The following is a 22,459-nucleotide window of genomic DNA, read 5'->3' on the forward strand; positions in this document are numbered from 1 at the left end:
ATATCATCATTGGTGAGGTTTGCCCAGCTCCGATATGTGGTAGTTGGTAGTTATACTCATACAACCATAGAGTGGTTGGGTAGTTTCTAGCCTTCGTAATAGGCATAGGAAGTTAGCTTCGAGAGCGAGCCAGATTGACTAACCGTTTAGCCTCTTGTAGCATTGGAGGAAGTCCCTTCTAAAAGGAGAAAGCTTTTGAAAATGGATGATTTTGACAATCAAATTGAAACATTATTTTCAAAAGGGATGGGCCTTACTGTTTTGCCACCTGTGGCCCCTTTAGTGGTGATTTTCTTTGTTATATTTTACCCAGAGATGATGAAAGGATTCCCTTGAGGGATCGTGAGAACTCAGAAATCAGGAAGTTGTCTTTTTACCTTTGGAACTCTCATCCTCTGCTTTGCGGATCCATGAAGAGTCCTTTGGATTCTTGTCGGGCTTTTCTATTGGAGGGTTCGACGTTTTCCAGGGTTTGTCGAAATCACTTCAGTTTTCCATTCATGTCACCCTCCTACATCTTTCTGAGTTGGTTCTGTTGGGAACCTGCAAGGTTTAGGAGGAGTCTTCATCCTCAGAGTCTGCCTGCGCAGTATTATTAGAACTTGCCAGTACTTGTTTGTACTTGAGTGTTTTGCATCGAATGCTCCTTATTGGAGATCTTTTTATTCATTTTACCCATGATGCCTTTTCAAGTTTTGACCACGTCCATTTTTTTGTTTATTTAATTATTTATTTTATTTTTCTTTGTGATGCCTTTTTAGGTTTTCATCACGTTTTTGAGCCCATCACGGGTATTATTTTTCGAGATACATTGCATTAATAGGGTCGTTGAGTTCGTACCCCTCCTGATTTTTGATCTTATAAGAATTGCCTGTATGCATTCGGGTAACCACAAATGACCCCTCCCAATTAGGTTTGAACTTGCCTAAAGGGTGTGGATTTACAGGAGTGTGGAAGATTTTCTTGAGTACCATGTCTCCTTCTTTGAATTGTCGAGAAACAACTTTTCTTTGGTATGCCCTCTCGGTTCTACGCTGGTAAGCAATGATATTATGTGTTGCTTGTAGTCATTTTTCATCCAAATTAATGAGGGCAGCAATTTGTGCTTCGATCTTTTGTTCCTCATCTGAATTTTATGAATAAAGACTCGGAGAGATGATATCTCAACCTCGATAGGAAGCACTTCTTCCATACTATACACCAATGAGTATGGGTTCATGCCAGTAGGAGTCTTCTCAGTTGTCCGGTAGGCCCATAGGTTGTCATTTAGCTTTTCGTGCCAATCTTTCCCACCTTCTATTATTTTGCCTATGATTTGGAGAAGTTCTTTATTTGTGGCTTTTGCTTGTTCGTTTCTTTGAGGGTAGTAAGGTGTGGAGAATTTCTGTGTTATCCTAAACCTTTTGCACACCTTAGTGACCTTTTCATTTTTGAGATTGGATCCATTGTCAGTGTTGATTGACTCAGGAACTCCGAATCAGAATACGATATTGTTCTTTATGAAATGCACAACATGTTGGCCTTCAACTTTAGCAAATGATGCAGCCTCTACCCATTTGGTGAAGTATTATGTAGCTATTAATATAAAACGGTGGCCTTTTGAGGCTTGTGGTGAGATCCTTCCAATGATATCAAGACCCCACATGGTAAAGGGGCATATGAGTGGTGTTGACTTGAGTGATACGGACGGTGCATGGATGAGGTCTCCATAGAGTTTACATTTGAGACACCTCTTAACGAACTTCCAACAGTCTTCAGCCATAGTGGTCCAGTAATAACGCTTAATTTTTTGAGTTAAGGCAGCTGCCCCAGAATGACCTCATTCATTGTGCAACTCTGTTAGTACTTGGTCAATTTCTGGTTGATAGTGGTGCAATAGAATGATGCCATCGAAGGAATTTTTGAATAGAAGATCACCTCTTACTAAGAATCCCATAGAAAACCTTCGAGGGGATTCTTTATCCTTTTTGATGGCTCCTTCGGGGTATAAACCATCTTTTAGCAGGGACAAAACATTGTAGAACCACGATTTTGCTTTGACTAGTGCATTTGAAACCACGAAAGATAATTCCCCATTTTTCTCATTCTCTTGCTGTATTTCTTTTTCAATCCTCGGAGGGGAAGGGTCATGTTTGTTCTTGATATAGAATGGCAATGTGGTGATTTTTGGAGGAATATCAACCATCGAAGCAAGGGTTACAAGGGTGTCGGCGAACTGATTATTTTCCCTAGTTACATGCTGAAAGGAGATTTTCTTAAAATATGGAATCACCTTTTCCACCTTTTCTTAATAGGGTTTGAGCTTTTCTTCTTTCACCTCCAAATACCATGAACTTGGTTTATAACGAGTAAGGAGTCACCAAGCACTCGTATTTGCTAGATTTTCATTCCCATGGCATTCTCAATACTGGTTATCAAGGCTTCGTATTTAGCAATGTTATTGGTACATGGGAAATTCAATCTGATGGCTATTGTCATTAAAATCTTCTTGAGTGTAATGTGACTTCTATACCTGACTCGTATTCGTTCTTTGCATCGTCGAAATATAGCTCCCAAATCGAGTCCTCAATTGTGAAGAGGTTCTCATCAAGGAGATCCATGTTAACAGGAATATTGTCTAGCAGTGCATGTTCAACTAAATGGTTAGTAATGGCTTGTCCTTTGAATGATTTTTGAGTGATATACTCGATCTTGAACTCGCTCAATAGCATTCTCCACTTCGCCAAATGTCCATCAAGTACTGGTCTCTCCAATAGGTACTTCAGTGGGTCAATTGTTTATATGAGCTTGAGTGAATGAGATAAGACATAATGTCTTAGTTTCTGCATGTCCCACACAAGTGTTAAGCAATGTTTCTCCACATTCGTGTGTCTTGTCTCATAGTCGATCATGATTTTGCTGATTTAGTATATCGTTTGTTCTTTCCATGGTCGTTATATTGTCCTAACATTGCCCCCTTGGTCTAATCTTTCACTAACATGTTGAAGACACCCCATTTTAAATTTGACAAATTTTATGGTTTTCTTGGACCCTTAGGATCACAATGACTTAGTGAACCCAAAATCCATAGGTCACACAACTTACCCTTGGACCCAGAACCATTCGGCCAGCCCAAAAACCTTGTTACACCCTGTTTTGACCCAAAACCTAGAAAACATGTTGTTTTATGAAAATAATCATTCAAAATAGCAAAAAAATCCGTTTTGAGCCAAATTTTCTTGGAAAGCTTCACAAGAGGCTAAGGAACACATCAGAAGTAAAAAAAACCTTAATTTATTTTGTTTGACATGGGTCATGCCGCCCAAGCGGCGTGGGTCGTGCCGCCCAGGTGACATGTCGTGCCACCTAGGCGACATGACCGGCATGACCCGTGCCGCCCAAATCCGTGAGCCAAATTTTTATATGTTTGACTCGGGATTTGTTGGTTATGGATGTATATCATTTCCAACAGGTCTTGGGCCCTTGCATATCCATTTTTTTTGGCTACTTAAGGGCAGATGAAGTTAGAAACGGGGGAGACACGGACTTCTTCAAAAAAAGCTAAAAACTCTAGGAAAGAGTTAGCTTCAAAAAGCTTAACCTCCTGAAACCCTAACCTTAAGCCAAAAGCCTAGATATCTAGGGCAAAAAAACCCTATTAAGAGAACCACATCCAGGGCACAACTACCCTGCACATCACAGATCTGCTGGTCAACATTCGGATCAGAGAGGTAAAGAGGACACTAGTGTTGATACGGGCGAGCCCTCGAAGGCTTGGGAGTCCCAAACCATCCGGCTCAGTTTGGTATCATTTTCTTCCTTTGTTTTACCGTTTTAATTTTATTTTAATCTTATTTTGATTATTTTTCTTTGAAATCCTTTTTTGAAATGCTTCGGATCACGTTGGCTCTGCCACAGGTCTGAGAGCAGAGCTGCTCGTTTCTGGGCAAACTTGATCTCAGATCTGAATTTGATTGTTCCCACTTTCTCTAACATTTAATTTTCATTTCTTTTTAATTATTTTAAAGTGTTATATTTGAGTTATCTACATCCGCAGATCGCTTTGATTTTGCACTGTAAACAGTTTGCGCCCACCATGGGGCCTGAGCATCCAAATTTTGAAATTCTCAGAATCTTTTGAAAATTTTTAGGAATGTTCTAGGTACCATTTTGTTACTGTTCCCAAAGTTTCAGGTCAAAATAAAATATTTAAAAATAATAATAAAAAAATTCTTTTGTTAGATCTGATGTTGCTTTATTTTAATTTATTTTCATCAAAAAAACTTTTATTCACTATTTCACCAAGTTTAAAGTAAGGTTATTTTATCAATATATACAAGAAAAAAATATAAAAAAAATAAAAAACAATAATTGTTTGGGCGAAGCAGAGCGTGCCGCCCAAGCGACACGGACCGTGTTGCCCAGGTCCAAGCGACAAGCTGTTTGGTTCTCCCTGTCGTCCAATTCAGAATTTTTGAAAATTTTTCAGGCTGGGTCCTGGGTCTCTTTTGTGGCTGTTCACAAAATTTCAGAGCAAACCAAAATTTTTAAAATACCAAAAAACTGTTTTGCTTGATATAGGTTTCTTCTATCTAACGTTCTTCTATTTCACCTTGTTTTAATTTTATTTCATCAAAATATATGATTTTTATGATTCTGTAAGTTTTAGTAGCCTTATTTCATCAAGATCAACAAGATAAAAATATTTTTTTTTTTGTTTTGGGTGTCACGACCAGTGCCACCTGGGCGACACGGTCCCTGCCGCCCTATCACAAAAGTCCTGGAAAAATTCTGAGACCCCACAGGACGTTTCCAGAACCTTGTTTGTGTTTTTTCACCAATTTTTGATTTAAAATAAATTCTTTAAAATATAAAAAAAATATTTTTCTTCAGATAAGTCTGTCATGCTTCAAGGCAGCAGCCCAAGCTGGCCCATGTTCATGCTCCATATTCGCTGCCCCATCTTATGGACACGACCCTCTCAAGCTCTAAGATGGCGGGTCAACCTCGATCCCAGTCTCAGTTCTAGAGAGAAGTCCACTGCAGCCTCAAAGCTAAGCAAAATAGAGGACTACAGATCCTGATTAAGGAGCCGACCAGAAAAGTCGGGTCACCCAGCTCCAAGGGTCTCCATCCCGAAAATCTCTTCTACCCTCTTCGAATCATAGAGACCGAAGAAGAGGTTCGAGAATCCTGCACCGTGGCCAGTGTCATAGAAGATGACCCGACCACCCAGCAACCACGGCCCCAAGATCGTCAAGAACCGGTCCTCACACAGGGGGCGTATAAGACTTGAGTCCAGCCGGGGCATGCTAACCCCTTGCTGAACGATCTGCCACATGTGACCCGCCAAGCTCGAAAGCCCTCAATTGAAACTAAGGCTGACCTCCCTGGAGAAACGGTCAGCATTATGGTTGTAAACGAACCACGCGATAGCCAACAAGAGTGTATGAATAGGTTCGAAGAAATGGTGTGTCTAATGATGAAGAAGATTGACCGCATGAAAACCATGCGACACTCGGCTAACCATGAGGCCAACTCCCATCACTCAAATGATGTAGCTCCAAGGAAGCCTCTCCCCCTACCTCATAGGACAATTTAGTCCCTCACCCTGTCTCACTGGCGGACATTGACCCTATGGTAGCCCACAGCTTAAAAAGAAGACAAATTCTAAGTATTCAGGGTGCAACACTCTATAAAAAACCTTACCCTTCTTACATTGATCAGGTTTCATTTCCCTTGGACTATAAAAAGGGGAAGTTTCCCTTGTTTAGTGGAACAACATCCTTGCACCAGCATATTGCGCATTTCCAAGAGGCATGTCGAGAGACAACGGCTGATGGGAGACTCCTCCTTCGTCAGTTCGTTGAAACTCTTGATGGCCTCGCCTTTCAGTGGTACGCTCGGCTTCCCCCAAATTCAGTACATACTTAGGAGGAAATGGAGAGACTGTTCCGCCAACAATTTTATGAGGTCGAGAGAGAGGTCCAAACCATCAATATTCTCACCTTGATTCAAGAACCAGATGAACCTGTGGATCAATTCAGAGCAAGGTGGGGATATTCGGCCGCTTGCCATCCTAATCCCATGGCTGAGAAGGAAGCAGTTCAGACCCGTGTGCGAAACATGCGTCTTGAGATTATTCTACATGTTGAGGCCGCCAATCTGACCTCCATGTTAGAGCTGATCTCTAAGTCAGTTCGCAAAGAGATTTTGTCATGCCACCATGGAGGGTTACAACAACAGCCTTCAAGCTTGGGAAACAACTAGGGCAATGATAATTCTTGGACCAACACCCGGGGAAATGCTGCCTCTCAGACTTTGGACCTCTATAAAGGGTTAGGTACAACAAAGACAGCGTCTCAGGTAGGCAAACAGCAGCAATCATACAACTGAGTACCCCCACCTGCGAACCTTAATCGAAATGATTATTGGACTAACCATCAGAACAAGGTTTATCCTTTTGAAAAGGAATGGGTTTCTGCACTGCTCTTACTATTGCTAGAATAAAACATGATTGAGCTGCCCGATATCAAGTTTCCCGATCAGGCTGGTCCCGATACGCATGCATGATAATATGCTTATCATCGAAGGGTAAACCACTCCAAATATACTATTACACCCTTAAAGACCTCATCAAGGCTCTGATCCAGAAGGGTCAGATCAATCTCTAAGAACTCAAGAAAGCATTCGGGTCCCACGTGGTAACAACATAGGAGAAAGACAAAGGCATGTGCCCTTCTGATGAGCTATCAGCAGATCTTCTCCACACTCTGTTCGATATGATGCTCCAATAAGGACTCATCATACCAAAGCCGACAAGGCAGCCCGAGCACCTTGCCCAGGGGACCGAGAATCACCGGTGCCCATACCATCAGATATGGGGCCATGAGTTGAACAAATGTTATAGATTTGAAGCTGAGGTTGCAAAAAAAGTCCAGAGAGGATACATTGCTTACGCCAAACATCCTCAAGGAACTATGCCCATCTAGGAGAGCATTTCAAAGCAAGACTCCTAGATGAATGCGTCCAATCCCGCTGAACACTTGACTTCCCAACCCTAGAAAGTCCATCACGGGTGGAGCAGGCTCAAGTCATTAAAGGGAGAAGCGATTCATCAAGCTAGGGTGGTTCACAAACCTAGCACGACGGACCAAGCACCTCCAAAGATAACTAGAAGAAGACGAGCACCAAGGGCTGCTCGCTGAAAGAATAAGGTTCCTCAGCCACCGGTCGAGCCAGAATTTCTCAACCCTCTTCCTCCCTTACCGACCTTACAGGACTTCATACCGGTTGCCATCAACCATATTCCTTCATCTCATAAAGAGGATACCCCTGGGTCATCTCTTACCCGGGGCACGTCCAATGACGGTGATGACATTAAAAGCACCCCCAAATGGTCTAAGCAGGGGAAAGGCTAAAAAGACCCCCTGCACACATCCAACTCTGGTGATGACTTAAAAAGCTACCCAGATCGGTCTAGTGAGGGAAATGACCTTAAAAGTTCCTCACCTTTCGAGCCCTCTTCTTCTTCTCTTCTTCCTCTTCTTCTTGTTCTTCTTCTTCTTCTTCTCCTTCCCCTTCCTCTTCTATGTCTCCTGTAGGTACAATCTTGAAATGTCTAGATTTCGAGGCTCTTGACAGAGAACTTGAAAGAACTAATATAAGCAGGATGCAACGGAGGAGGTTGAAAAAGACACTAGTTGAGACAGCTGGATTCTTAACAGTTATTGATGCCTTGGCAGCTCAAGGCAATGCACCGCCATCTTCTTCCCCAAAGAAGTGCAGAAAGTCAACGCCGAAGAAATTCTAGTGGCCTCCTGAGCCCGACTTTGACCAAAAGCTACGAGAATCAAGAGGGCAGGACTTTTATTCTCAGAAAGTTTGTCACATACTGCATCTCTCAGAAGCATCACCCAACACAGGGAAAATGAGCTTGAGATGGGGGAAAACGCTGCAACCCCCACCTCAGAAGCCAAGCATCTTGAAGTTTCCCGGTCCACCACTTCTCCCTCACCCGAATACTTCAAACGATTTACCCATCCACCAATTCCACAGGATGCCTCTGATCCGGTACACCCAAATGCCTCCTAAGCCTCCAACCTCCATTCCACTAAAACAAATCCCTGTTACCCAATCCACTTAGACTACCCAAACCAAGCCTGCTACATAATGAAGCCAGCCAGCAGCCCAAAATAAACCTCCTCCACCTAAAACTACTCCTCAACCCATTATACCACAAAAGACTGTGGCAGGACCAGGAACACAAAGGGCTGACGAAGAAAAGGTGAAATATGATGTGATAGGGCACCTAAGGAAGCTTCCAACACTTATCATCATATATGATGCCCTCATTCTCTCAAGGGATTACCGTATGGCTCTAGTTCAGGCTCTTTCCAATCCAGAGGTATACGAGACTGAAGTGGAACCCATTGAGGTGGACCCAACGATCTTAAGTGGATGTATGACGATCACCTTCTAAGTGGATGATTTGCAATTGAGAGAAAATTTCCTAATCGCCCTTGGTTAGGTGCCTCGATCTCACCCCCGGATCTGGATGATCTGATGGCACGTGTCTCGGGTTTCGAAGGAAACCAGGGACTCGAGATCGCTCTCTCAGGAAACTTCCTCAAGAACAAGGGCAAGTATACCAACAAATGAGAGAAGAATTTTTTATGAGGCGGGACACACCGTGACTCACTAGGGCTGGCTCCCATGGACACCCTCTTAGATCACATCAAAAAGCCCCCCAGTCATTCAACTAGTTAGGAATCACCTCCCTTGACCTGTACTCTCTTGTTTCTGCGATCACACACACACATAGTTATTTTTACAAGACAAGTGGGCCAAGAGACCCCACCTTGTCTTTGGGTGAATGCACATAGGCATCACATTCAAAGGAAAAAAGAGAAGAAATGATGAAATGAGGGGTTTGGAGAAGGAAGAGGAGAGAAGAAATGAAAAGAGAGACATTTGATCGAGTGGCTAGCCTAGCACAATGGCCAGATTGGCATGATGATTGGCCTGATGTGGTAGCAAGACAGGTAGGGTAACGTGGATCGACACAACGATAATACTACTCAACAATAGAACACTAACACCAATCAGCCTGGCACAAGGGTGAGCTCGACGTGGCAACAAGACGAGCACGGTAACTCAGATAGGCATGGTAGCGATACTGCTAGATGTCGAGACTACCGTGACAGTGCTAAACTTGTCCTTTGGTCAATTGAGAGAGGAAGAAGAAAAGAAAGAGAAAGAGGAGAAATAAACAAAAAAAGGGAGAAAGAGAGAGAAGAAAGAAAGAAAGAAAGAAGAAGAAAAGAGAAGAGAAAAGAAAGAGAAGGGAGAAGAGAAAAGAAAGGAGAGAGAAGAGAAGAGGGAGAGAGAACAAGTGAGTGAGAGAAGAGAAGGGGGAGAAAGGAGAGAGAGAAAAGAGAACATGGACAACGATGGGCCTCTGCCATCCATGGTAGAGGAATGAGGAGAGAAAATAACATGGACAGTGATGGGTTTCCACTGCCCATGAGAGAGAAGAGAGGAGAGAGGAGAGAGGAAGAACATGGATGGTGATGGGTTCCACTGCCCATGATAAAGGAAAGGGGAGAGAGAAAGAACATGGACAGTGATGGTTTCATCACCCGTGACAGAGGAAAGAGAAGAGAGAAAGGACATTGACGGTGATGGGCTTCCATCATTCATGTCAAGAGAGAGAGACATGAATGAGAAAGGGAAAGACACACGTGGCACTAGGCATCACCGCTCATGTCATAAGGGACTCAGACACAACCTGACTAGGCACTTGGAAAACGGTCCGGTTCAGTGTCCTCATCAAATAATTAGGAAAAGAATGTCATGTGCGATGATGAGCATTGTCGTGAACAACATGGGGAAGGGGAAACTTGGACAGAGGCCCTACCCACCACTCAGGTTAAGGCCCAGCTTGTTGGGCATGTCTTCAAAGGAAAAGGGAAGAATGAGAATGTCATGCCCGACGATGGGCATCGCCTTGCATGACTGGAGAGGAGAGAGAAGAAATAATAGGTTGAGAGAAGGAAATACACAGAGGAAGAAAGAGGGTTTAGGTAAGAGAAAGAAGAGAGAGAAGGAAGGTGAACAGTGAGAGATAAAAAGAAAGAAGAGAGAGAAAAGGAAAGTGAGGAGAGAGGTTACAAAAGACTCAGAGGAAGAAAGAAGGAAAGCGAGAGGAGGGAACACGCATGGTGCTACCACCGTCATGTGTGTTAGAGAGAGAAAACAAAATAGAGAGAGAAGTTCATGCATGGCACTACCATCGCCATGCACGTTCAGATAGAGAGAAGCATAGAGAAAGATAGAGCTGAGAGAATAAATAAAGAAGGAGAAGAAGAAGAAGATGAAGAGAGAGATGAGACAAAGAAAACAAAATAGAAAGAGAAGTTCATGCTTGGCACTGCCATCGTCGTGCATGTTCAAACAGAGAGAAGCAGAGAGAAAGATAGAACCAAGAGAGAATAAATAAAGGAGGACAAGAAGAAGAAGAAGAAGAAGAAGAAGAAGAAGAAGAAGAAGAAGAGAGAAAGAAAAGGAAGATAGAGGCATGCAGAACTCTACCACAGCCGTGCATGTTCTCAGAGAAGAAGAGAGAGAAGTAGAGAAAAAGAAGAAGGAAGAAAAGAGAGAGAACGAAGCAGAGAGAGAAAGAAGGAGAGAGAAGAAATCGAAGAATGAGGAGGAAAATGAGGAGAGAGAAGAAAGGAAGAGAGACAATTACCTTGGCGAGGAGGGGTGCCGATCTAACTCAATGTACTTTATTGATGAATTGAAAGTATGACGGGGGGCCTAAGTGAATGCTAAAAAACTATCCTATTTTTTGATAATTACAATTTATTTAAATTAAAGTAAATTCTAAACATGGGTGCAAAATGATTGTTTTGCCCTTTCTTAACAATACATGAAAATAAAAAACAATCCATGTTGCTGCCCTAGAACGTGCGTGACCTTCCATGGAAGATTCGAGGTTGCTCTGGTGCCTATTTGACAAAAAGATGATTTATTTCTTGTAGGGCTTTTCATGGTGATCGATTTGATACCAAAGTTGAGCTACGGATCGTGTTTTTAAGCCACGATCATGCGACTTGAAATTCATGTGAATATTGAAAACTTTGGATCGATAGTGTGCTCATATATTGATGTTTCTTCGTGATTTCTTTGCTGTATTACACGGAGCATGCCATCACGATCACATGGAAACTAACGCAACTTGATTTCGTGCCTAGATGAAGATTTCACAGTCTTGGGTTTTCGACCGAAATTTACAACAATTTTATTGAGTTCACGCATGAAATCCAACTGTTCATCACAAATGGGGATCCGACCAATGGTAGCTCTGGACCTTACGCACGTGATGGAAGTGGTCTCGTGTCAATCTGATGTACACTCACCATGATATAGCTGCTCAAGCGGGACGTGTCGCTGCTGAATTTCCTGCAACGTTCTTCACAAATCATCGACCTCTCTAGATTTTCTTCCTGTTCGGGCATCGTCATAGGGCATGCCACATATCGAAACGTTTGTCGTGATGAGACGAACACGCTCATAAAATTCGAGCACAATCTGACTTGGGACGAGTGAGATATGGCTCCTGAAAGTCACTACCCGAGACTATAAAACAGTCACCAATCATGGTGATTTGGTGCAGAGAGGGCGCACGAGAATAATGTGCGGCCTACCTCTTTTCAGTCTTTTACTTATAACTTTATCTTGGAGCACTTGATTATGGCGAAACTTGACCATAGGGGTTTTCGATGGTGCTAGATCCAATGGCGATAGTCTCACAGCAATTTGACGCACCAAAAATAAAGTTTTAGTTACGGGGTTTTGTTCAGGGTGCATGAGACTGATTTTTTTGAAATTGTTTCTTTGTTTGCACTGCCTTAGACATGTCGAATTGTGACGAAACTTGACAGGCGGCCTTTTTAATTCCTTATGAGAATTTTCACTTGTTATGGGGAAGTTTTGAGACTATCGGGAATTCCACTATACTTCAAGCTTTATTGACTGGCTTCCCTTTTTATTCCGCATCAGGGACCCAAGGTGCTGAAAAATGTCTTCAAACAGCCCTCTCTTTATGACTGGTGAGTTACTTGCTTGCCCCATTAATTGAATTATGTTGGATGGACAGCAGTCAACCTTATCCCAAGGAGAATACTCTCGTTTAGGATTAAGGTTAGAGGATCTCACTCCGACTCACATCATAGTCTAGGGGTTCAACCAATAAGAGAGAAGCCGGCTGGCATGGTCCGCTTTCATCGTAGGATCAGTGAATTAAATGACTATGCCAAATTTCATGTGATCGACGCCGACACATCTTACAACATCCTTCTCGACCGCTCGTGGCTCCATGATCAGGCGTGTTTCCATCCACATTGCATCAGTGCTTCAAGTATAATCAAGATGGGAGACAGTATATGATCTATGCTGATAAAAGACCATTCCTATAACTGAAACTCACTATGCTGATGCCAAGTATTACTTCACAGATTTGGTGTCACCCCAAAACTCAAATGATGAGGATCCGAAGTCTATAGGAAGACATAACCCTCGCCTCATAAAGATGTCGAAAATATTAGGAGAACACTCGTGAGCATATTTAAAGAGGAAGAAAGACAAGGAAACACTCTCCCTCTAACTCCCATTCATCCCAGTATGGCATCAACCATTCTTGAGGAAACTCCATCTTCCCCTGAAATTTAAGCTTCCTCTGCCACTTGTGCAAGATGAAGAACCAGAAGTCACCCTTGAGACTGAGGAAGTCATGGGGATAGATCTCCCAGTCCTAAGGGTCACCTACACGCCGGATCATCAAAAAGTCCCGCATGTCCCCATTGCACTCTTGAAAGGAGAACTAACGCATCATCCACCCCTAAAGGTTTTGTGTTTCCCTGATTTTATCAAAAAAGAACAGTCAGGGAAAGGACAACCCTCTTGCCTTCAAGAGAAGGATCTCCTGGTAGAGTTAAGAAGTGAGGTACGCAGTCTTCAAAACCAGTTGGGGGTTATGCGTATTGCTTCAAAACACTTAAAGAAGTTCGTGCCTGAGACCAAGAGCTACCACGAGCTTGAAGTGAATGCACCTCAAATGGAAGCCAAAGCCCCTCCTGATTGGACTATTTACAGTGAGCAGGCTCATCATATTATGAGAACGATGAATTATGAACCCATGTCTTATCAAACATTATGGGGAGAAGAAGCAATTGCTTCCCCATTCGAGGTCATTGAAGCTACGACTTGTCAAAAAACAAAGCAAGGCGTAGGGTATTCCTCCATTTCCCATTCCATGAAAGGGCAGAAACAATGAACAAGAGTAAGAGATAGAGTGCAGAGAAGCAAATGGGAAAAGGAAAACTCATGCATCATACTGAAGGAAAAGGAGAATTTTATTCATAAACCAAGGGGATATTACAAGTGTCGGAAAATAAAAACAAGAGAAAAGGAATAAGAAAATAAGACGACACATTCAAATTCGATCAATCACTTTATTGATCTTTCTCATGTATGTTGTAGCTGATATCTTAGCCTGTTGGATGCGTCCCTTGAACTCTGCTACCATCTCAACCTCATGCTCCATTACGGCAGTCCCTTCCTCCAAGGAGTACTCAAGGGTCAAAATATTATCGGCAAGCACCTTATCCTTTGCTTCCCAAGCTGCGACCTCATCCTCCAATGTACCAAGCTCTTGCATCAGTTTCACTATCTCCTCCTTCAGAGTCATCATCTTGTTGTGGCGAGCGATGGCGTCCTCAACAAGGTCGGATCTCTGGGAAACCACAGCGTCCTTTTCCTATAATTGAGCCTCTACCAGTTCAAGATGGTGTATGAGTGAGGACTTCAAAGAGGGCAATTGCGAACTCTCTAGCTGATGCGCAGTTACCTCCTCCTACACGCTTCTTCTACACCCTTCTAGCTCATTTATGGCGCCATCAAAATATGGGAGGGCCTCTGGTTCACCCTTAGAAGGGCAGTCTGCCATAATAATATCCATGATTATGCTGGACATCCCACTGAAACTAGGGCTAGACGATGCTGCTGGGGCCACCGCAATAGAAGGAGCATTAGTCTCAATAGTAGGAATCATAAGGATGATAGCCATGTGAGTCACTGGCTCTTCTCGAACAATTGTGAAGCCCAAGGTCTCATCATTTTCAGATTCAGAGGGGGCCCTAGTCTCAAGCTGCCTAGCTCCCACGGTATTAGCTTCCTCACCTAGCCTTTCAGCATCACCATTAGCAAGCTCGGTCCCTTCGAGGTTAACCTCTTCTCCTTGCCTCTCATTTTCTTAAGCAGTCTCAATATGCTTCAAAGCAGCCTCAACCCTTTCAAGGCCAACTTCTTCTCTCTGGCCCTCATTCTCTGGAGCAGCCTCAACAAGGTCAATTCCCTCACTTTGACCTTCACCTACTGAAGCCATCGCCTCAACCTCAACCTGCTCCAAAGTATCCTCTTCTTCTTGTCTGTTTCCCTTAGGCATGGCCTTGATAAGTTCCAGGCTAGCATCTTTTCCTGCCTAAACTGCCACCTCAGCCTCAACAAGTCCACAACTCACCTTCTCCCTTTGGTCTTCATCTTCTAGGACCACCACTTCAGCTAAAGCTACTTCTACCTGGCCTGCATCTTCTACAACCAGAACATCTACCTCAAAAAGCTCAACTCCCTCATCTTCCTGACCTATGCCCTCTGGGGCACCAGTCTCTGAACACTCAAAAATTCCTGGGTCTGTACTACCGGTAACTCCATCACCCGGGCCAGCAGCTTCCTAACACTCAGGCATTTCTTCAACTATAGCCTCTGCTCCGGTTGGGGCAACAATCTCCTGAGGTTTGGAGGCCCTGTCGATTTCAGGTTCCTCCCTTGGAGCAGCAATTCCAGCACCTTCATTTTCAGCTCTGTCAATCTCAGTAGTCGTTCTGGGAATTTTGGGCACCACTCCAAGCTCAGGTGTACCATCTTTATCTGAAGCAATGATGCTAGGCCCAGAAGGGCCAGAGTCATCTACCTCAATCTCTGAAGAGGCTGAAAATCGCTCGAGAGTGGTAGAAGGTGACTCAGAAAGAGCGGAGGGTGACTCAGAAGGAGCAACATAGAATTCCAAAGAGGAAAAAGATGAAGAGCCATCAGCCAGTTCCAATATGATAGCAAGTTTTGCAGTCTTATGTTTTCGAGCAAGCTTGACAGCTCGGGGCGAAGCGCAAGTGACAGGGGGGACCAGTACGCTTCCTCTTCTTTCCTACCCTAGGTGGAGGAGTAGTTGTCTCAGAACTCCTCTTGTGAGAAGTGCCTGTAACAAGAGCACTATGAGGGCCACTCCCTATCAGTGCATCAGGTCTTGTAATTGGCGCCCTTCATGACCCTGAACCTTTCAACCCTCCTTCCATTGGAAGATAGAGGTGAGGTAATGAAAAAGGCTCCCTGTCCTATTCTCCCTAGCAAGAAATTGTGGTGAAGTTTCATCCGTTGCTATCTTGCGAGGTATCCCAAGAGCCTACCAATTCCAAGGGTAGTCGAAGGTAAAATTCTCTCCTAGAGGAGGGGTCATGAGTATCCGCTTTTGCCTTGTATCCAAATGCCAATTGCAGTTCTCCCCTTTTTAACGGTGATCAACCTCCCAGTACCCTTGGCTGGTAATCGTCCACCAGCTCGCATAGGCCTCAGTCGTTAGCGTCCTTCTACCAAAATGTGGTACCACATACTTGCTAGCCTTAGTCACTTCTGAACATGTGGACCATGCAATACGGATATGCTCTGGCAGCCATGATTCAAGGAGAGTCCCTAGCTCTTCTTTCCTGCCAGTGTCACTCTACCGTGACATTTTTCTAAGAATACAGAAAAGGGACAACCTTGATCGAGCCCATGTTGACAAGCAAACCAATGGGGGAAGTACCCTTCGAGTCTAACATTGCATGGGGTTTGATATGTCAAAACCACTCCCCTGACGCTCAAGATAAACATGAGCTCCTTGATGGTTGTGGGAGCACCATCCAACTCCTTGCCAGTCATCAATGAAGGTGTGGTCAGTAATGCCTCCAATTGGAAAGGCGACCCGACTCTGCTGGAGAACTCATTCCCAAACAAGTTACGAGTCTCCCCTGGGCTGTGAAAGAGAGTCTTCTGCCTGGTAATCCTCATCAAGAAGGGGTATATCTTCTCCCCCATGCCCGGACTTTTGACATAAGTAGCAAGGAAATGAGCTCCACCCGTATACATAATGGATGGGGAATGGTGTCTTGAAGGCCCCTGGGAAAGCTTCGCCTCCGACAAGGCCATTGCACCCCTCTTTGCCTTTATAGGCTTTCCCTCTAGAGATGGCTCCTAGCCCATAGTAGATACTGCATAGACCTAGTTGCGCAAGGGCGCACTGGCCCCCCCTTGCCATGTCGCAAGCCACATAGAATTTGCCTAGACGGATGTCATCTGCCCCTTCAAGAATAGTGAACTTGCATAGAAACAGGGCCAAATATGTGGCCAAGACGACGCAGTCATCACTGGTCACGGGTTGGTAGATTGGAGGCATCCCCTTCACAAGTACCTTTCCTACCACCCTCCTCGGGGTAATCCCCGCAAAAGAATTTCACTCATTCGGTGAAGGTCACCTGATCGATGCTAGACTGAAATAAAGCAGCTGGTAAATCTCAAAGATTTTCTGAAGACTAGCAGGCGGTTCTTCTTCTCCTAGGCGAGCATCACCAAAGTTGATTGAGTTCTGAGGCACGAACTCGTCATACATTGATCGATCAGTGAAAGGCTGCCGATGAAGTAAAGATCCAATAAGGAGATTCCTACCTCCCCATGTACAAGGAGTCATGTGTTGCTAACATGACTCCAAGTCTCCAACAATACCTTAACGGTGTTGGAGCACCGATCATAATAGCCGGCTGAGCACTGAACTGCTGTTAGCAAAGAGCATGCTCAAGAATGCTTTTGTGTGACCCCAGCACCTGGATGGTCTAGGAAGAGTAGCCCTTCAAGTACCGTTGCTCCCCCTGTACTTTGAGACCAGTAGAAGACCATATCAGCCCCTTGGTCTTCACCATCCTCTTTCCTAGAGTTGGTAAGTTTGCATCCATCCCTTCTTCAACACTGATGTTCCCATCGTTATCCTCCACGACCTCAAATCGAATGGGGTCGGTAAAGAAAGTACCACTAAGGGGCCACTCTAGAATGCATATTGAGGCCATCAACCAAATGGGTTCACCCCGGATCAGATTCTCACCAGTAAATTCACTGATGCCAAGCTCTCCTCCCTTTGGAAGGTTCTTCACATTAGGGATTCTGTTTGAAGGCCCGACCATTAGACTGACTTAGCACTCACTGCCGTGTGGAAATCACCAAGACATATGGCTATCACTGTGCTTGAAATGCACTGACTAGCATCGTGTGTGACTAATGCTGTTTTTGTCAAAGAAGGCCTAACATCGACTGTGCTTGCCGAAGGCTATTGCTGGGTGTGTTTTGAAAGCCTAACGCTGGGTATGTTTGCCAAGGCCCAAAGCCTACTATATTCTCAAAGCCTAAAGGCGGTTGTGTCTTCAAGGACTAACGTCGGCTGCATTTTCAAGGACTAGTGCTGACGGGGTTCTCAAAAGGCTAACGTTGGTCGTGTCTTCAAGACTATCGCTGCTTGTGATTTTTGAAGCAGCATTGCTCGTATCTCCTGCACGTGCCACAAACTGCACACATGTCACCTCGATCCCCGACCGCACTACCTGATAACCATCGTCCATGACGTGGGCTGACACACTTCCTTGTACGTGAATTGGCAGCCGTTCACCTCCCAGTGACCCTTCGCTGCTAATGACTGTTCGTTCCCCTAGGACCTTCCAGCAACTCATCAAGAAACCACTTCCACTTGCTGGAAACACGCCAATGGACTTTCCCCTCTCCCTCCACAACATTAAAAAATCACCTCAAAATCAACGAAATTTTGTCGGCAAACCCGTACGAACTACCTGCTTCCTAATCCCGACAACAGTGACCTTCGCGAAGGTCCTTTTGTAACCTTGTCGGCATTCTCTCTGCCTAGTCGGAGTTTCCTCCTCCTTGCTAGAGTTATCACTGGCGAACCACTGTCAACCCCCTGCGTGTGTTCTGTCAAAATCCTTCACGGCTTGCCGGACTTTTAGTGATTTCCTGTACCTTACGTGCTTGCCGGAGTCCTAGCTAGAAGTTTCATTTCTTCTCTTTCACTGTTAAAATTTTTTACTTAAGATAAAACGGTGAAAAATGGGGTTTACCCTCTTATATGGAAGACACTTTCCCGAAGTGCCCCACACAAAGCAAGAATACCATAAAGGTCCTTGAAGACCAAACGACAATGGGCCGAACCAGTTTGAGCTCAGACCCGAGGCCTGAACAAAGGCTTATCACCACCTGTGCAACGCCGAGCATCAGCCTTCAGATTGGCCGGACATGGTCGGGCTCCGACCTGAGGCCCGAACTCAGACTAACGCCGCATGTAAAACCTCACAACTAATGCCACTGGTGAAACTCCGTGACGAACGCGTCTTGTGCCTAACGTTACTTATGACCAATGTGGCACGTCAACGACTTCTCAATGCCTTTATGCAATTGGTGATTCCATGCTAGTGACGCGCATGTCTGAATTTGATCGCCGTCGTGAGTGTTCTACCATTATCCCCAATAGGAGTTACACTAGTGCTACAGCCCATCATCTCCAGTGGAGTTAGATGTATGCCAAAAAGGTGATGCTTACCCCTTCAATCCCCAGTTGGTCAGTCTCGCTGTTTGAAGACATTTTTCAGCACCTTGATCCCTGATGTGGAATAAAAAGAGAAGCCGGTCAATAAAGCCTTGACATACAGTGGAATTCTAGATATTCTCAAAATTGCCCCAAAATGAGTTAAAATGTTCTTAAGAACTTCAAAAGGCCACCTGCCAAGTTTTATCACATTCAGACATGTCTAAGGCAGTGTAGACAGAGAAACACTTTCAGAAAAATCAGCCTGTAGTTCCTCGAAATGCCGTAATTAGAGCTCTATTTTCGGTGTAAAACATTATTGTGGGATCACCGCCAATGGATTCGACACGATCAAAAACCCCTATGGGTCATGTTTCGGCTTAATCAGACACTCCATGACAAAGTTATGGGTAAAATACCAAAAAGTAAAAGGCCGCACGCTATTCCCATATGGCCTCCCTACACCAAATCACCATTAAAGGTGACCATTTTTGTAGCCTCAAGCAGTGACTTTTGGGGTCCATATCTCATTCGTCTCGAGTCATATCACGCTTAAATTTTGTGAGCGTGTTTGTCTCGTCAAGATGAGCGTTTCAATATGTGGCACGCCCCGTGACGACACCCAAGTGGGGAGAAAAGCTAGAGAGAAGTTGCCTATTTGTGAAGAAAGTTGTAGGAAAATCAACAGTGACACGCCTCACTCGAGCGGCTAAATCACGGCGTGCGAGCATCGGATTGACGCGAGGCAAGTTCCATCGTGTGTGTAAGGTCTAGGGAGATCTTTAATTTGAACCCTGTACATGATTAATGGTCGGATTTTACACACAAAGCCAATAAAATGACTATAAATTCCAGTGTCAGAATTTCAGATTCCGGCCAAAACTCCAAAGTTACGAAATCTTCATTTGAGCATGAAATCGAGCTGCATTTATTGCCACACGTTCGTGACAATATGCATCATTTGATCCAGTTAAAAAATCACAAAGAAACATCAAGGAACGAGCACAATATCGATCCAACATTTTCAATATTCATCCAAATTTCAAGTCGCATGATCATGGCTTAAAAATATGATCCATGGCTCGAAGTTGGTATCAAATCGATCGTCATGCCGAGCCCTACAAGAAAACAATCATATTTCGATCAAACGAGCACCAGAGCAACCCTAGATCATCTATGGAAGATCACGTATATTCTAGGGCAGCAGTAGGGATTGTTTTGAAATGTCATGAATTGCTAGGAAGGGGTAAAACAATCATTTTTTACCCATTTTCAGAATTTATTTTAAGTTAAAATAATTGTAATTATCATCAATTGAGATAGTTTTTGAGCATCCACCCGTGTTTGGGCCCAATTCTATAAATACATGCTCAACCTAATTGTAAAGGGTTCTTCCCTAGCTAGCCTAATTCCCCCTTTGACTTTCGATTGATCAATAAAGTTCGTGCTTCTCCTTTGAGTTCATGGGTGTGCCTTGGAGAGAGAGAGAGGAGAGAGAGAAAAAAAGGGTTTGGTAAGGAAATTTTCTCTCTCCTCCTCTCATCTCTCTCTTTCTCTCTCCTCCTCTCATATTTATCTCTTTCTCTCTCCTCCCCTCATCTCTATCCCTTTCTCTCTCCTCCTCTCGTCTCTATCTTCCTATGTCCTCCTTTTTTCCTTTTTCTCTCTCTGGCTTCCTCTCTCTTTTCTTTCTTCTTCTTTCCTCAGTTTTTCTCTCTTCTTCACTGTGAACACGAACGGATGTGGTATAGCCGTGCAAGTCATCTTCTTCCTTCTCTTTATCTAACCTACACAATGATTACAACATTGTGTGTTTCCTATTCTCTCTCTTCATCTTCTCTTTCTTCTTCTTCCCAAACTTTCTTTGTGTTTCTCATTGACTGAACGTGCATGGCGATGGCAGTCCCATGCACGAACCTCTCTCTCTCTCTCTATTTTCTCTATCTCACACGGACAGAAATGGTAATGCTGTGTGCATTTTCCTCTCTCTTCTTCTCTATCCACACACAGGTGATGGCAACATCATGTGTGTTTTCTTCTCTCTTCTTCTCTATCTCACATACACGACGATAACACCACTGCGTGTGTTTTCTTATCTCTCTTCTTCTCTATCTATCTCACACACACAGTGACGGTAATGCCATGTGCATTCTCTTCTTCTTTATCTATCGTAAACACACGACGATGGCAATGCCGTGTGTGTTCTCTTCTCTCTCTGTTTTCTCTATCTCACACATATGGCGATGGCAAGGCCATGTGCGTATTCTTCTCTATCTCACGCACATGGTGATGACAATGTCGTGTGCATTTGCTTGCCTCTCTTCTTCTCTATCTCACACACATGGTGATGGCAATGCAGTGTGCGTTTTCTTCTCCCTTCTTCTTCTTATTCCTCTTCTACTTCTTTCCTTATTCTTTCTCTGCTCTATCTTTCTCTCTGTCTCTCTCTATCAAAACAAGCATGGCTATGGCAATATCGTACACGAATCTCTCTTTTTGTTTTCTTCTCTCTCTGACACTCATGGAGGTGGCATCGCCGTGCGTACCTCTTTCCTCTCTTCTTTCCTTATTCTTCTTCTTTCTTTCCTAATCTCTTTCTCTCTCTTTCCTTCTTTCTCCTCGGGGCTCTTTCCCAATTTCTCTCCTCACTTTCCTTTTCCATCTCTTCTTTCCTTTCTTCTCTCTACTTTCCTTTCCTCTTCGTCTTTCCGAAAAGCGTCTTTCTCTCTCTCCTCTAGTCGTGCACGATGATGCTCATCGTCGGGTATGATATTCTCAGCCTTCCTTTATCTTCTAGAAATATGCGTAGTGAGTTGGGCTCTAACCCTAGTGGCGGGCTGAGCCTCTGTCCAAATTTCTCCTTTCCCCGTGGTGCACGGGCTGAACCTCTGTCCAAATTTCTCCTTTCCCCGTGGTGCACAACGATGCTCATCGCTGCACGTGACATTCATTTCTCATTCCCGTCTCTCTATATCATAGATGGTGGAAGTCCATCACCATCCTTATTCTTTCTTTCTCCTCTTCCCTCTATCATGGATGGCGGAAGTACATCACCGTTCATGTTCTTTCCCTCTCATTTTCGCTTTGTCATGGACGACGAAAGTCCATCGTTGTCCGCATTCTTTCTCTCTCCTCTTCCTCTATCATGGACGGCGGAAGTCCATTGCCGTCTGTGCTTTTCTTTCCCTTCTCTTTCTTGACTTTCTCTTCCTCTTCTCTCTCTCTTTCTCTCTCAATTTTTCTTATCTCTTATCTTTCTCTTTATTCTTCATCTTCCTCTCTCATTTGGCCAAGGGACAAGTTTAGCACTATCACGGTAGTCTTGTCGTCGAGCAATATTGTCGCCCCGTGCTCGTCTTGTTGTGACGTCGAACTAACCATTGTGTTAGGCTGGTTGGTGTTAGTGTTGGTGTTCTATCGTCGAGTAGTATTGCAGTCGTGCTGGTCCGCATTACCATGCCCATCTTGCTACCACGTCAGGTCAATCATCATACCAATCTAGCCACCGTGCTAGGCTAGTCACCCGATAAAATGTCTCTTTAATTTCTTCTTCTTCTTCCTCTTTCCTTCTCCCAACCCTCATCTCATCACTTATTCTCTTTTCTCCTTTGAATCTGCACACCTTGTGTACATTCACCTTAAGACACAGTGGGCTCCTTCTTCCCACTTATCTTGTAAAATTTACCATGTATGTGTGATTGCAGAAATAGGAGAATACATGTCAAGGGAAGTGATTTCGAGCTAGTT

Source organism: Amborella trichopoda, chromosome 13 (assembly GCF_054954075.1).
Source record: "Amborella trichopoda isolate Santa Cruz 75 chromosome 13, AtrichopodaSantaCruz75HAP2 v2.0, whole genome shotgun sequence".
NCBI classification, from domain to species: domain Eukaryota; kingdom Viridiplantae; phylum Streptophyta; class Magnoliopsida; order Amborellales; family Amborellaceae; genus Amborella; species Amborella trichopoda.